The sequence below is a fragment of the Chroicocephalus ridibundus genome, chromosome 1 (assembly GCF_963924245.1).
Source record: "Chroicocephalus ridibundus chromosome 1, bChrRid1.1, whole genome shotgun sequence".
In the NCBI taxonomy this organism is placed as follows: domain Eukaryota; kingdom Metazoa; phylum Chordata; class Aves; order Charadriiformes; family Laridae; genus Chroicocephalus; species Chroicocephalus ridibundus.
This window is the reverse complement of record NC_086284.1, coordinates 98114101-98127601: the sequence shown is the minus strand read 5'-3', so window position 1 is coordinate 98127601 and position 13501 is coordinate 98114101. Positions and strand designations below refer to the sequence as shown.

Here is a 13501-nt window from a genome sequence, read left to right as displayed (position 1 = left end):
GTCATTATGGAGAAAAAGTTGGTTCATGGCTCATGGCTCTCAAAAAGTTGTCCAGACTGGCATTATTAGGGAAAGTTTAGCTAATAGTCTGGAAATACCACTTGCTTATAGTAGAAAGTGCCTGGTTTGCTCACCTCTTAAACTCTGTAGGGAGTTCTGGTCCCTCCTCCCTACCTCAGAAGGGATGAAGTAGAATTTATAAAGGTTCAGAGAAGGGCAGCAAGGATGAGTGAACGTATGGAGCACCTCACCCTCTCCTGTAGGGAGATGCTAAATAGAATAATCCCCTTGAGTCTGGAAAAGAGAGACCTGGCAGTTGGTTTGTGGTTCTTTGCAGAATCATGAATGACATGGTCAATGGGTAAAGTGAAAAGAAAGAAGGGTTTCGCTATTTCTTGCAAAAAAAAGGTGGTGAACACCCTGAGAAGTTATAAAGACAGGATGATTTAGGTTGAAAGGGACCCTTGGAGGTAATCTGGTCCAATCCCCTCTCTAAGCAGGGCCATCTTAGATCAGGGCTTTGTCTTGCCTGGTTTTGAATACCTCCAAGGATGCAGATCCTGCAGCCTCTCCGGGCAATGTGTTCCAGTGTTACTGGACAGAAGATTTGAAGCAATTTAAGAAAGTGTTTTATGCATTGTATGATCATTGGATATGTTTAGCTCATTACTTAGGATGCTATAGGGTGGAAAGTTTAAATTTCTAGGACGAAAATCCTGGAAGATAAACCCTTCCAGGGCTATTAAAACTGCAAGCACAACATCTGGCTTGAGAATTCTGTAAGCATCAGATTGAGGCAAGGTGGGAACATACTGTGGGGGGAAACACCACAGTTTACTTGTCCTCTTCTCTTCTTCTTCCCCAGCAACACCTACTATTGGCCACTGTCAGAGGTGAAGTACTGGCTTTGACAGGTCCACCCAGCATGATGGTCTTTGGGCTGATCGGTGGGTACCTAAGCCTGGCAACACACCAAGTAGGGTGAAAATGCATTGGAGTCCTTAGTGCTGCCTGCAGTTTCACAGAAGGACAGCTGCCCAGGCAGGTTCGGACCTATTTCCATCAAACATTAAAAGTTGGTTTCATAACGCATATTTTTCTGTCAAACTTTGTGAATAAAACAGTGCAGAAAGATGTCGTGACTAACGTGAAGCTTTTTATTCAGGCAGCAGATGAAGTGGGTTAGTTTTAGAAAGGAGTAGGAGTCAGAAGAACATTCAGCTTAAGCAGACAGACCAACCCTGGTTAAGCTGAAGGGAAAAGCAGTGACACTGGGTCTTGCATTTCTGATGTGAAAGACCAGGAATACAATACTGGATTTATTGTTTGGGTTATACATTATCCCAGAATGCTGTGGTTTTATAGTGGTGACATCTGACCACTTGCTATCAAGAGATAACTTGAAAGTGCCGCACGATAGGAAAGCTGTTCCTTTCTTGTTGCAGTTATTTTTATTGACGAGCTTTCAGACACCGTGAAAGAGTCCACTGGTACACAGCGGCAAAATACCATACACAACCAGTCAGAGGAAGATTGAAGGTGTGAACAATAAAGCAAATGAGTACCCTGCTGCCTCTCCGCACACATAGCTGCTTATTCAGCCTTCAAAAATAAGTAAATAAAATGCACAGATGTTTGGATTCAGAGATAAGATGATCCCACAGTGCAGGGACCTCTCCCATTTTTTGGATTCAGTGTGCCCCATCTTGTGGGAGAGGTGGATGTGGGGAAGGCTTCTTTCTGCAGTATGTCCTCTGCAGCATAACGCCCTCGTGCTCACATCAGACCCCCCCTTTCCCACTCGTGAGTTGATAACGTCTTGTGGAGAAACATTAATTGATTGCTTGGGAAAAAAAAATACATTGAGAAGGAATGCAATGCTTTATTTATAGGTTAGTTGTTGTTTTTCTTCCTGTAAAGTGCTTTCCCTTCTGGTGGTTGATTATTAAGGAAAGCAATGGAGTGATCACAGACTCTGGGCAAAGTCTTTCTGGTGCCTTTGTCTTCTTATTTTAGTTTGTGCTGTTCCCCATGCAGAGCTCAGCTGCGAAGGGAAGCTCTGCAGCAGCCGGGGCAGAGGCCCAGGCTCAGGATGGCACAGAGCTGGGGCTCTGCAGGGCAGAAGGTCTCAGCGGGCAGGTCCCGGGCAGGGGATGAGCCCAGGGACCTGTGATGGGTTCAGGGCCTGGATCTGCAGCTCCTACTCGAGAGGCTTAGCCTATGCAGGTATGCCGTGGCTGGGACCTGGTGGATGGCCAGGTGGACGGAGCTCAGCCAGGTGCCGTCACTGCCACAAGCTACACCAGATCATGCAGTGTCTAAGTCTATTTACAAGTAAAAAGATACCCTCATTTCCACTTGCAGGAAGGGAGGAAGCATACTGTGCATCCAGTGGGGCTTTGTCTCAGACAAGTGACTCTGGAGCCAGTGCCTGGCCTGGTGATGGCAAAGGAAGAGCAAGCCCGCTACCCGAGCCGACACATGTCAGGGATCAGGAGACAATAAACGTGTACATTATTTTGTTCTTGTAGCGCATATCTTACCCAAGCCCTTTTTCTTAGTGATCTCAGTAAGAACAAGAGAAATGGCAAAGCTTTTAGTAAGATCGGTTTCTCTAATGACTCACCGAGTGCTACAAAGTCAAAACAGGTTGCTTGTGCTTGAAAGGTATAAAACAACCATGTCATTTTTATGGTTGCTGTACAAAACACTGCATATATGCATGCAAGGGAACATTTTAAAACCTCATATAGCTTTTTTTTTTCAGCTAGAGGCTCCTTTCTCTTGGTTTTTATTCATGTGTCATGCTTTGTATTAAGTGTTATTGCTTTAGCAATTAAGCTAAGTTCCTCACTGCACTCTGCCAGTCAGAGTGTGGCTCTTTTGTATTCCGAAAAGAAAGGAGGAATTAAGTTGAGGTACTGGTGGCCCAAACCAGTTCCCTCTGCAGTCCACTGAGATTCTCCTATTGGAGTTAGCAGGGGCAGCTAGTTCTGTGAGCACTGGGAAATGAGTAATAACTACATCTCACGTCCAAAAAAGACCCACAAGTCCATCAACTTTCTGTTACATAAAATTATTTTCAACAACAACAATACACCTACATTTCTGTAATGTCTTTCATTCCAAATGAAATTTCACCACCATAATGTTTCAGGAAAATATGCTCTTTTTTTTGTAGTTACACAAGATTTGACAAGAAAAATATCCCTTTCAGTGAAATCTGACAGAAAAATGAAATTCCAAGGAAATAAAATATCTTGTAAGGCAATTAGAGATTTTTACAAAAAAACTTTTGAGAGAGAGAAATACTCTCGTTTCTTCAGAACAAGACAGCCATCTTAGGATTTTACAGTAGTTTCTCAATTTCTCCTCCCTTTCTTTTTTTTTTCTTTATTTTTGAAGGAACAGGAAGCATCCAGAAGTCTTCAATCCCCTAGAGGATATAAAAGAATATAAATAGTAGCATGTGATATTTCCTTGGGTGGAGAATAATTCTTATACATCACATTCCTTTTGCAAGTTAGGGTATGCCTCTGCTACAGTGCCTGGGTAGGTCCCGGGGTGGTTAATCCAGGCCAAGCTCCCACTTCCACAGCAGCACCTCTACCCAGGCCCCCACAGCTGGTGTGGAGCTCGCCCAGGCACGCCGGGGTGAGGTGCAGACAGAGGATGCTGTAGGCATTCCCAGATTGGTTCTGGAGCTGTCTGAAATGGACTCTGAAGGGACCTTATCTCATGAATTAAAACAGCAATGCATACTAGAGATAGCTCACATCCTTGGTTTGTCATTGTACAGAGGTACATTACAGAGTCCCCGTTAGGACTCAGTCAGGGGCAGCATACGCTCTGTAGCTGAAATGGTCTTTTTCGTCCTCTTCCTCCTTGCTGGGAACTGTGCCAGCCGTTTACCTGGGGGACTTGTTCTTCTTACCATGCTCGTTACAGTATGAAGATTGCTGACTTGAGGCTGGGGTTGAAGTCCAAGTTGTAGCCATGCTCTTCCCTTGCACCACTGGCTTCACAAGGGCACCTCCTGTCCCTGCGCTGTGACATGGAGAGGTGGTATAAGGACAGGTGGATTTGCATCACTCTTGTATGGATCTGTGGAGAAAGCCAGCTTCTCTGGGTTTTTTTTCTACGCTGTTGCTCTGTGCAACCACATGAGCTGTCAGCAAAATGGAGGGAAAGAGTTAAATGCGATGGCTTATGGGAGTGCCTTCCCAGCTCTATGCAGGTATTTCCTGCCCGACAGCTCAAAAATGGTAATTCATAGAACAGGATGCACATTTATTTCTGCTTTCTGCTCATTAAAAAGTCAGTGATGACAGAAACTATCTGCAGGGTGGCTGCTCTGTGCCTTGCCATGGGTCTAGCCTGCCTCCAAGAGAGAGGGCTTGGTGCTGGTGAGTACCAGGGAACATCTCTGGGGCCCAGCCACAAACACTGCAGAGGAGAGCAGAGGAGGTCTGGATGGCTTCTGACTCTCCAGTCCCTACTCCTGTTCACATCCTCACGTGGTCACAGAAGCAACTAAAGCTGTCTTCGAGATACAGGAGAAATGTGCCGATCTACGTCTCATGCAGTGCCACAGGATGGGGGACATCCCCAGCAGGGAGGAGTTGCACAGGCAGGATGTCGGAAAGATGAGCTCTCTGCCCACGGATGATGGACCCATGCCCAAAACTGTCTCAGGACTGTCCCAGTAACTGCTCTAGGCTCTTGCAAAGATGGCTTGCATGTCCTCCTCCAGGACCACTGAGCCGTTCTACTTCTTCGAGCTCTTTAAATTTGGGTTTCCCCACGGCCAGACCTTTCTCTAGCTGCTTAGCTTTTTTTCCTAGTACACCCACATAATTACTCCAGCACAAAGAGTGGGCTTGTGAAGCAGCAGCATTTTAAAAAACCACAAACTCTGATCTCAAGGCAATCTTTCCCTCCCACTTCCTCCCCCTTCAAGCAGGGGTGTCAGCCGTGCTGTTTCTTTCAAACTTTCTCTGAGTCATCTCATCAGGCAGCTTGTAAATACTTGAATGCATCCATCAATGTCAAGTAAAAGTAAGTAAGTAGCAGCATATGCTGTGCAATGGAGTTTCCCTCACTCTCATTTGTCTCTTTTTTGAAGGTGCAGAGAATTTAAGGATGGCCCTATCTTCCCGTATCATCAACATACATACATACATAGATGTCGTCAAAGATGTTGTCTCATCATGAGAACAAGACACAAGATGTAAGATGAGCTGCTTGCAGTCGAAAAAAATTACACTCTTCTGAAACTCCCACTACTGTACGATCCAGAGTGGAATGTCTTCATGCAAGATGCTCCGTTCTTTTCAGGCCTAAAAACTGGTAATTAGAGACTCTGAGGAGCTGCAGTACCAGCAGCCCTTTGAGAATGTACCGTTGCTAACCATTTTGGACCAGCTGGTCACAGCCTTATGAACAGTTGCTAGAAAAATATTATCCTTTTTTATTCCAAGGGCGTAATTTGCTGTGTCATCATTGCACACCAAAGTCTAAAAAGTAGAATGTGATTCAGAGGGTTTATGGAACACAAGCTGCCTTCTAAGAAGGCAAAAATCTCTGCTGAAGAGCAGTAATGCTCCCAAGTATGACTGATAAGCATGTTTTGTCTTGAACTAAATGGCAAAATATGGACCCTGCACCAAAGCTTTGCTCAGCATGAGGCAAAATTCACTGGTTTGTCTGGTTTATGGTGATGAAATCATTACAGTGGGAAGAAAGGAAAAGACTTGCAAAATTTCTGAGTTATTCTCTCTGGATAGCTTGGAAGGAAGGTCTGGTGTCATCGTGATATTTGCCTAATAAAGACAAAATGGTCAATTCAGATGAATGAGTGTACTCTCAAATATGCACGTGCGCAAATATGCTCCCCCCCTCCAACCCTCCACACCAAATGGGTAGCTTATGTGTGAAAATTACATTGGGAGCCAGGAACTCAAGCTTAGCGCTACCTTATGGAGTAATCTGGGGAAAACCAGCTGAGTGAGAAGAATCCTCTCCTGCAAAATGGGAGAGAAGATACCCTGAAAACGCTTCCTCCGCTCTGCTACAGCCCACAGCAGTGAGAGCCTGGCAGAAGCGGTGCTGCAAGGGGCAGCTCGTTTGTATCTGTTATGCTTTTAAAACATAAGGCATTGGGACCTCTCTCTGGATTCAGTGGCCTGCCAGAGTAAGATACTGGTCAAGGTGAGTACAGATGGTACGGTACAGATGACCCGTAAGCATTTTTTCCCTACCATGACCAAGGGACATTTCAAGCATTGCTCTTCTGTCCTGTTTCTCAGGGAGTGCAAGTTGAGAATCAGGATAATCGCACAGCAAAAATGCTTTCCATCTCGCTCCTTTATTTACTTTTTTTTTGTGATTTCCTTCCACTCCCGGGTGAAGGAATGTAGGCTGTTTGAAGAGCTGATCTGCTGGGGTGGGGCACTAACTTAATTTGAAGCATTGCTGAATATTTAGTCATGTTCCGTAGGAGTATTAGAATCACAAAATTCTTGGATTCCTAACAAACTGTGCACGTGTACGCAATCTCCAGAAAGAGAACAAGTGTTTAAAAACAAGGCTCTATCACAATTCTGAAGTAATTTAAATATAAGATGTATATATAATTCAAGTTAAAAACATCTTGCAATGCTACGTTACTGACAGCTTAAAGTCAGACACCAACTGTGATGGCATAGATCTGTAAGCTGCTTCAGGGAAAAATTGCTAACCGGTATAAATCTGGTTTAAAAATAAAGATAGCACAGAGGGAAGTTTGAGTTAATTTAAATTGGAACATGTCATTTATAAACAGAATTCTCTTCCCAGTGGTCAAATTGGTCAACCAACAGTGGTTTAGGAAGGTACCTCTCTTATTTTTAAATCCATTAGTTTGTGCCGTGGCACGTGGGACCTTGCTTTTTTGACTAATATTTTCAAATTAGGATGCTTCTGTAAGTCTGCTAATGGCTATAGCTGGGTCAGAACCAAGTTTCTCATCTCTCAAAGATTTTGTGATTTCAAAAAAAATTTCCCATTTTGGACAATGATGAACATGAGAGCTTAACTGACAATTTCATCCAATGCTTACAGAAGTGTTCTCAGCATGGCATCACTTCATCTCCCATTTTTAGCTACCATGAAAATATAGTGTCTTTCCACTGTTCAGACGTGGGGTGCATGTCATTGCAGTGCTGATGAGGGACCGATGGACACATCGATGGACACATAGGCACAAAGCTTTGGGGGCTTTGTGAAGGCTCGCGTTAGCTTTCTGTGCCATCCGGTCTGCATGCTCCCAGATGGAGATCACCAAGGAAAAATTCACTTAATTTTTCTCGGAGTAATAGATGTACATGGGTTTTGTTTTTTAGAAAAGCATGACTACCTGATTAGGTGATGGCTTTATAAATAGGCCCATTTCTGATCCTGCAGACTCAGACTAGAAGTCGAAGTCACATGATGTATATTGGAGTGATGTGCAACCAGAACTGGACCCATCATTTTCAAAGCAGGTCCGCTAATGGTTCACAAATACTAGCTTCTAGTTCTTGTGGTACCAGACTTCAGAGGAAGGCATAAATTGCTTGCAAGGCACAGATATTTGTATGGTGAATATACCTTCACTGTGTGAAAAATGAGCTCAAAGCTGATGCTGGATAAGAAATCTGGAATTGACTGATTTATCCAACTTCCATGTATAGTTTTCCGGCTGCAGCTCCAGAGCCATACTCAATGATATTTAGTCATCTAACTACTTCCTTGATAGGCATGATGAAGTAATTAGCTGTCTAAGCACTATCAGATAGACTTGCCTCTATGTGCTAACAAAACTGCTCCTTTTAAAGTCTAAATACAAACCTGGAGGTGACTTCAGGCCTTAACGCTGTGTTCACAATCAAAGTGAAGCAAAGACAGCTGCTGTGTCAAAACTTCCCCTGACTTCCATTGTCAAAGGCAAATTGGCTTGCAGGTCTTAATGATCGTTACCCAATCCCTAGTCATTCACAGTGGTTGAGACGCAGCTCTCCCACAAAGCCACGCAAGCATCATTCACTCTTACATGCCATGTTGGCTTCAACACCAAGGTACGTCTCATGCCCTGACTTATCTTTGTACATGTTGTCTATGAATAATTCAGGACATCTCCAGACAAGTTTACTGTTTCATTCCAAGTGAATAAGCACCAATAACAAATCTGATGTGAAAGTGTAGCAACAGACTGCATAGCTAGTGTAAAGCAAGAAAGGTTTCCATGGACACCCTTTTGCTCTGATAGGCAGTTTTAAGAGAGAAATACAGTATTAGTGTAGCAGGTTAAGGACATAAGAGAAGACAGACTGTTCCAGAAAGTAGCATGCATCAATCGTGTTCAACTGGTAAGTCGGGCAGGAGTGTTTAATGAGTGTCAGAGGCAGCTGGTGGTGTAAAAGATGTGCAGTATGCCAATCCCTACAGTCCTGGGCTGGCCCGAGCTTTGCCAGCGTGCTGTGCCAATTAATCGCTGTCGGTGTGATGGCTCGTAAAAATCCTCCTGTGACATGCACTGCACTCTTGACATTGCAGGTGTGCCAGCTGCTCAGCACTCAGGTGCCAAGTCACGCTGCGCAGGACATGGGCACACACAGATAGACCTATACACACATAAATCCTTTGGGAGTGTAGGTGCTTCGTTATGATTTTACGTTGTTGCTGGGTATTGATAGTTTGCTGATTTTATTTATTTTTTTTTTTTTTTAAGTCAGAAATTGTACCAATCAGTTCAGATGCTTTTGTTAGAAACAAGCAGGATTTTTGTGACAATGTGTTTGGCAAGGATAACGCTCAGCAGATTTCAAGGACATTTTGACAGGAAACTTTAAGATACTTTGTCAGTGCTATAAGGAGAAAGAATATCCTCCTATTAACACGTATCTAGATTTTCTCCTTGATTGTTTGAGTAATGATCCCAGCCATGTTATACTGCTATCAGGGAAGATCCAGCAGCTTGAGATCTGAGATGAAGATGATGGAGAATCATGGATTTCTAAATTAGAAAAGTTCAAAGGTAGAAACAGGTAATCAGGAAATTAAAAGAAAAATCTTTGTGATCATCATCCAAACTCTAGGGGGAAATAAAGAAATCTGCTATGGATAGGAGGTACTCTCCATTCAGCCCTTCAGGTCAAAGGATTTTCTGAAGTTTCCTTCTTTCAAGACAGAAAATAAAATGAGCATGGGTTTAGGAATATGGGGGGAAGTCCTAAATATGGAATGGAAATGGGAAGATTTGGAAGGGTTATGGTATTTGGGTCCTCATTGGCCTTAATCAGTGGGAAGGAAAATGCAGTCCTCTGGGCAGCATGACTTTACCCTGACAAAACTTGTCATACATAAATTGCTTAACTATTCCTGGTATGCTTGTCCTTTGTACTATCTGAGTAGCTGAAAGCTAGGCCAGCTTTATAGGTGGATTTATGAATTTGTTGGTGTTCAGGGTTTGAACTTTTAAAATCCTTTATTCTCGTGTTTTTCAGCACAGCTTGGTTCATCTTTCCACTGTTTTCTGCAAGTTCTCTGAGCAAGGATTGTCTCCTGCTATATTAATATATCCTCCCTGCTATGATGGGTCCTGCTCTAGGGCAGGGGTGCCTCTGTTGCACAGAGCATAGCTAACTTCTTATTTTTACAACCAGCTTCTAAAGGTCTTGGTTGTCTTTTATCTGTTATTTAGGTAAAGAATCTACAGCAAAGAAGCCCATAAGTCTTTCCAGTTATCTGCCAAACTAATTGAAAAAAGACTCATTAATTTCTTTTGGGCAATTATTACATAGTGAATAATGGAGTAAGTCACTACAAGCTCCTGTATAACATTTTCTTGCTTTATGGATTGTTCCCTAGCATGCCTGCAGCAGAGCTGTTTATGTTGTTTTCACTTTGTAATTTTGTGCATGAAGAACTACAATAAACATAATTAAAACCAAATTTCCCTATCTCTTCTCCTATTTTTCTTCTCATGACTCTTCCCCTCTCTTAAACTTCTTCATTCTCCTGTTTCTTTTCTCCCAAATTTCTTTTTCTCTCTTTACTTTTCCTGCTTTGTCTTCTGCCTCCTCTCCCTTCCCAGTTATTTTCTGACTTTTTTGTATTCCATGTGTTTTCAGAGACCTCAAAGGGCCTACACTTAGCATAAGCTGGGGTTTCCAGAGATGACAAGTCTGTGGGCAGAAGCCAATAAGATTTGAAGCTGAAACACAATCATAAAAAGATCTACAAACTGTTGCAAAACTGGCTTGTATAGACTCATACCTATGAATGACATGTGAGCAGACAGTCTACATTGCTTGTATTTTCCATTTCAGGTGATCAAGTGTCATCTTTCCATCATGTTTCCACCATTCATCCACCTGTTTCATTTCGTATCGATCGGTACTTCTCTTTTTGAAGAGATAGTTGTTATGATATGGAAAGTAGAGCTGGAATTTATTCCCTGAAACGTTCTCTCAGCATCTGGGTTTGTGAATGGAGCCCTCTGTTAGGGGCTGGACTTCAGGGCTCTCCAGGCTTTGCTGCTGGGTGACCACAGGTCGATCAGTTCATCTTCTTTCCCATCTGTAAGATGTAGAATACTGACTTCTTTGTACATTTTTTGGAGATGACAAAGATCTTTACCATAAAAATGCTTTCTTCTTTTATTTAGACTGAGAAGGCAATAAAGAGTTCTTGGTGCGTTTTCAGTTCTTGCATGTAGAGCAGGTGAAAGCTGAACACTGTGGTGACAGAGGTGAAGAGTTTTCCGTAAGATTTAGCAGTTCATCTGAACAATGTGCAGCTGATGAACATTACCTGGTGGGGTTTTTTTAATTACTTCTTCCTCTGCGTCTCAGGAAATGCTATCATATCTCATTACGCACTTTCTGCTCACTAAGTAGGAATAATTGGTTGTTGGAATGACCCTGCCTTAGATAGGCACTGTCCATGATGTCATGACAAAAAGCGTATCTCTTTGATAGGAAGAGATGACATCCTGACTGTGCTGAACACCAATATCAGTTTGCATTTTGCTATCTTTCTAAAGTGTCCCTGTAGTACTAGCTCAGAAATTTTGTTTGGCCACTGGTGAAGACTGTAGGATTTGGATTTTAATGAAGATGATAAAAATTTCACCTTGCCATCTTTCAGAAATGTCATATTTGCGGTTTCAGGAGAATGCTCATGCTCAGCAGAGGTTTTATCCTCATGAATCCTGTTCTGACAGACATAATGAAACATAGATTAATGCTGTCAGGTTAAAATGCTCTCTCATGCACCTTTGCTCACTTTGAATTAAAAAAAAAATTATCCCAAGGTGGAGAATCATATTTTGTTCTCACAGCTGCATAGCTTCCAAGTTGCTTTTAATGTTATTTACCGAAGAAAGAAAGAAAGAAAGAAAGGTTAGTGCCATATTCCCCCCCGCCCCCATGCTTGCTACTATTATAAAACATCTCAAATGAAGAAAGAAATCTCACATACAAAAATTCTCAACAGCCATCTAGGCACTTAGTAGCTACAGAAGGGAAAGCGCTAGCCTTTCGTAAGCTAAGAAGAAAAGGCAGCCATTCTTAGGCTGCCTGCAGCAGCAACCAGGAGCAGGATGGACAGGAACAGTCATATGCGAAAGCTTCCATTCCTGGGCCACAGCAGTTCCCAACACTGAGCACCAACTTTTCCTTCTTTGGAGAGGCAAGCAGACCAAAGGGTGTGATATCTGTGATAGAGGAGGGTAATATTTTATGATCAATTGACAGAGTAGGTCACAACGGAAGTTTGTTCTTTCGTCCATGTACTCAGGCTGTGCTGGAGAGGCCTTTGTAAATGTACCCATACCTGAGCTGTCCTGTTTGGAGAAAGAGGCATGGTTTTCCAACAGGCTGTATGTGATCACGTGTAGATGAAGATGGTCAGAGAAAGCAATATGCAACCCAGTGTGACAGATCTCTTCTTCTCTGTGGTGGTTTCTAGTGTAATACAACCTTGGAAGGAACTTTTTGCGTCCAGTGGTCCACCTGAAGAGCATTTTCCTGGATATTTTCCCATATGATTAATTTGGTCAAGAAGAAAGTCAACCCCTCTTCTCCTCATGGATACATTCAGTTTTATGTACCAAATCATCACTAGGTACGGCTTAGCCTGATTGCCTGTCAGAGAGGAAAGATGAAGATGAATTAACAATTGTGCCTCTCATACACAACTATGAAGAGGACTTGGGAAGTACCTAGACAGCTGGGAGAATTAAATCCTATGTTTGCCAACAGCTGAAATGGGCCCACTTACAGGAATTACCATCAAAAGATACCTTGCTTTTCCAAGTCCAGAATATCTGCACTTGTGAATCACATGGTACAGGTGGCTCAGTGTAAATATAGATGCCACTATTTTTTTAATGCTACAGGCCGTTAAAGACTCTCGTAGCACCAAACAGAGCAGCAATCTTCACCTGACAATTTTTTCTACCCACTTAGTTGGAAGGATCCTTGCTGACTAGAAGGGAAGGGATAGGGCTTGATCCAGACTTTGTGGAAATCATCAGAGAGACTTCCCCTTCACTTTGCTGGCTCAGGCCCCTGGAGACCACGTACACGTGAGCTTTAACGTGGACATTTCTTGTATGTCTCCAGTCCAAACCGGGGGTCTTGGCAGTGAGGCAGCCTGCAGGGGTGACCCAGGTTTGATCTCACGCCACACCAAGGGCAAGGCAGCTCTCTGTTTCCATTTTAATTGTGTCACTGTTGAGCCAGGGCTCGTGTCTGCTTCCTCTCTCACCCCACAAAGGGAAAATGTGTGCCAAAACGCTTCCTGTTTTTCACTGCCAGCTGAGTCGCGCGCTTGGGGTGAAGCTCGTTAAGGCAGTGTGTGGCATTAAAAAACGGCAGCCTCCAATAGTGGAAACAATCATGTTTCAGCATCCTATTCCTGAGCGGACTCAAGTGGAAATCAGGCTGCAGAGCACAATCAGTCCATAAACAAAAACTGAAAGAGGGAAGGCAGGCACGTTTAGTGATCTAAACATACCGGGGAAAGTGGGCATGTATTCTACATAGGCAGCGTAATTGTTCTTTGCTTCAGACGAAGTAGGAAAAAGAGCCTGATGGGAACACCTAATAGTACAAAATTGCATATAGTCAGAGGGGTTTGTCTTCTTTCCCACAGCATGAAGGGGTTGTCCATTTTGGCAACCCTTGTCTGGCTGATGGTGCCAACATGTATTATAAAAACACTATCCCGTTAATTAACCTTCTAAGAAAGAAACCATTTCTTGACAAAAGCACACATCTGTGTCCTTACCACCACACTTTCCTGTACTTTATTTTCCTCAGCTGTGGTGTTTCTCCCTCCCTCTTTCTCAGCTACTTTTCCTAAGCCGTTTCAGTCTAAGTTGTTTGAATAATTGCTGGTCATTTTTTCCTATAAGGGCTTATTTTTCTCCCAGAGCAAGTTACAGGGCTGTTATGTCTAACTCCAGTCTCACACG

General features: G+C 43.1%; 1 long non-coding RNA gene across 1 annotated transcript in view; it reads left to right on the top strand.

The window, feature by feature from the left end:
* Window positions 1–13501, top strand: part of LOC134519842 (uncharacterized) — an 84822-nt gene that overhangs the window by 20825 nt on the left and 50496 nt on the right. Inside the window, exon 2 of the long non-coding RNA XR_010072313.1 lies at window positions 5126–6210. This is a non-coding gene — a long non-coding RNA (uncharacterized LOC134519842). The remainder of the gene's footprint in view (window positions 1–5125; window positions 6211–13501) is intronic.